Source organism: Thalia democratica, unplaced genomic scaffold, assembly GCF_965202585.1.
Source record: "Thalia democratica unplaced genomic scaffold, ktThaDemo2.hap1.1 HAP1_SCAFFOLD_1003, whole genome shotgun sequence".
In the NCBI taxonomy this organism is placed as follows: Eukaryota; Metazoa; Chordata; class Thaliacea; order Salpida; family Salpidae; genus Thalia; species Thalia democratica.
Window position 1 is genome coordinate 34,051 of NW_028139938.1, and position 3,605 is coordinate 37,655.

The window sequence follows — 3,605 nt, forward strand, 5'->3', positions numbered from 1 at the left end:
TTTTTGTCTCAAATGTGTATTAATGTAATAAGTCACTTTCAATACTAGTTTAAACTATTTTGTTTAAAGTTTTTTGTCTCAAATGTGTAGTAATGTAATAAGCTGAAGTTAGTCGAAAATGACTCATAGACTCTTATCAATTTCTTTTTGTTCACTACTTTTTACTCAAACATAAAGACTTGAATTTCATCTTTTGTTTTATCTACTTTGCAAGTATGGTAGAAATGTACTTTTAGTCAAGATTTTGTAATAGATGCATAAAAAAAGTTAAGATAAATTTTACTAAACTTATACTATTAGACTGTAGTATGTTTGTGCATTAACAACAACATTTTGCACTGAGAAAACAAGTCAACATACTCAAGTGTCTACTTAAGCTATTCATGTTTCTATATAAGTGATGAAAAAACTTGCCATAAATACTGGTTTTACTTATAGATGTGTCTTTAGTTATATTTTTCACTGAAATCCAATGATCAATTTCTAACTTTATAATGATTGACTTGTAACTAATCCAACATTAAACTTTTTATTTCATTTTGACTTTTTTTTCTTAACCAGTTGTGGTCTGTATCTTGTTTTAAAAATGGGTAATTTCTTTATTGTTTAGCCTATCCTGCTTTTGTTTTGCTTAAGTAATAAGTGTCTCTACGTAACTGGTGAGTATGCAACAGTGTCCCTTCCTGCAATAACTGGTGAGTGTGCTACAGTTTCTTTATTCAGTAACTAGAATTCCTTCAAATTTTCCTAATATCTTATTCTTTTCTAAAAGGTTTCATAGCCGTCAAAAATTGTTTAAACTTGTTGATATATTAACGCCAAAAACAGTTAATGAGTTGACTAACACTTGCTAAAACTGAAGATGATTATCATCTCCACAAATGAGCTCTCTAGAATGTCAGTTGTTTTAAATTGTTTAAAATAAAATATACTTATAGCTTACATCTCTGAAAGTTGACACATCATTCCTTGTTGTGTTGCTTTCGGTTCGTTCAGCTTCAAAAGTTGCTATTTTTTTTTGTGAGCAAGCTACGTATTTAATATAAAGTTAAAAATTAAAACTTTCTTTTATAATAGAAAAATACATGATCCTCACTACAGAACGACTTTACGGACTTCGCTTCTTTGCTTGTTTCATTCATACATATGGCAAACCCATCTTCTTCAAGTGCTGGATTGTCTTCGTGAAGAGTTTCTTCTTTCTTGATCAATGCTATCATCAAACACTTTATGATTTCTCATAAAGGGAATTTATTTATGTCTAAAAAGTTTGATTATCTTAAGAAAAGACATGTATGACTAAAAAGTATAACTAAAAACATATATCTTCTTCCTACTAATTCTATAAAGCTTCCAATTTCCCAAGCTTTCCTTCTTATTATGAAGTTATTTCTTGCCTCTTCTTGATCCGGATGACATAGTTGGTGATTTTTAAGGTAAGGAAAAAAGGGATTCAACAGCTTAGTTGTTATGGAAAGTTTCTTTGTTTGGCAAATATTTCAACATAGCAGCAATCCACAATGGAATAATTAAAGCCACTGTCGAAGGATATACGTGATGAACCAGGGCAATTGGTGTTTCTCTTTTTGCAGTGACTGGTGAATGTTCTTGACTTTTTTATTCTGCAGCAACTGGAGGGTATGCTGGGGTTTCATTTTCTGTAATCGAAAATTCCAATTTATCTCATAAAAATTACTTTTCAATTTGAAATGTATTATAAGAAGTTTAAATACAGCTACTACCATAAAATAAAGTCATCTAGCGATTCTGTATCTATCACATACAATTATGAATGGATAAAAACGTAGCTAAAGTCGGTTATAATTTTAAACGGCAGCATTTAATTTTATTTCTGATGTACAACCACATTGTATTAATAAGTTGTACCACACTTTTCCATTTAAGAAATTTTCTCATTGATAAATACTAAACCAATGTTACTGTTTTTACTGCTATTGTAACCAAACTACTGCTATTGTAACCAAACAAAATGATTGGAGCCCACTGTAGGAGGAAACACGTGATGAACCAGGGCAAATGACGTTTCTCTTTCTGTAGTAACTGATGAGTATGCTTGGCATTGTTTTTCTTCAGTAAGTGATTAGTATGCTTAAGTGTCTCTTTCACCAGTAATTGATGAGTATGTTCGAGTGTCTCTTTCTCCAGTAACTGATGAGTATGCTTGAGTGTCTCTTTCTCCAGTAACTGATAAGTGTATTTCAGTCACTCTTTCTGCAGCATTAAGATCTTACCTTTGATTTGCTTTTGTTTAGGTTTTGTAGTTGAATGATTAATCTTTTATGTGCATAGTTCATTGGTTAACCATTACTATCAACCAAGTTCCCCATGTTGTTATACAAAAATTGCACATACACAATAAAGTTTGATTAATAGTTGTTTTGATACTGTAAGTTCACTGATTTTATCATGTAAAAAATACCAGTTGAATTATTCAAACTGTTTAAAACACTTACAAATTAAGCATACTATCAGCTTGATCTATCTAAAAACTTTTTTTTTGTATAAAATGTGTTTAATTACTTATTTTAAATTATATTTGTCTAATGATTCTGTATTTAATACATTAATAATGATGCGTAAATACGTAGCTAAAGTCTGTTACAACTTTAAACGGCAGAAAGTTAGAAAATTTTGAACAGTGCACAGCCACTTTCTAAAACCCTGAAAACCTGGCACAACAAAAATTATAATTATTGTCCTTACAAAATTTACAAGTTATGTTGCCAATAACGTGTTTGTAAAGTAGTATTTCGTCCTTGTCTTCACTTGATCTGTTTATGTGGCTTGCTAAAGCCTTAATTATGGTGACAGAGCAAACTTTATATTTATAACGTGTACTTAAAGCTGGATCGTCTCAGGGACGAGCATTAAATGTGCCACTTTTTTGCTTCATAAAAATGAGCAGTTTGAAAGATCTTAGGTACAGATTCTATAAATTAATAAATAACTTGCGATATAAGCAGGTCCAGATAGATTGGCTTGTTGAAATTCAGTTGTTCTTTTTCTAGTCTAAGTACGTTTATATATCTTTTTCAATAACAAATACTTACAAAAAAAACTTAGTTTATTATAAAAGGCTACGTATTTATAATACAATTTAAGCTAAGTACAATTGATTAGAATTATAACACATGAAACCTTCTTCTAGTTTCCTGGCCTTAGAGAATCTAGACAACAGAATTTTGATGCCTCCTCTTTTCAGTAACTTGATTGCCTCCATTTTTATTTGATGGTGATTTATCATTTGAGATTTTAGCCTTGGGACAGCTTGAAATATCTGTCCAGTTTATTTTAAGCTTGTTAGATGTTTAAGAAAAATCAATTAATTTTTATTATACAAAAAAAATTTACCTCGGATTTCAGCAATACTTCTGACATCTTAGTCAAGTTACAATAATCCCAAACCAAGATTTTAAACTGTTTGACTATGAATGCTTCATAACAAATTTTATAAATGCCAGAACGTTATTGCTGTAAATCATCTCAGCAAAGAATTTTAGTTGCGATCTATTTAAAGAGTGTAACTTTTTAGTTAAAAAATAAAGTCAGTTTCTTTAATGATCTTTATTTCAAGTTAAAGTTCT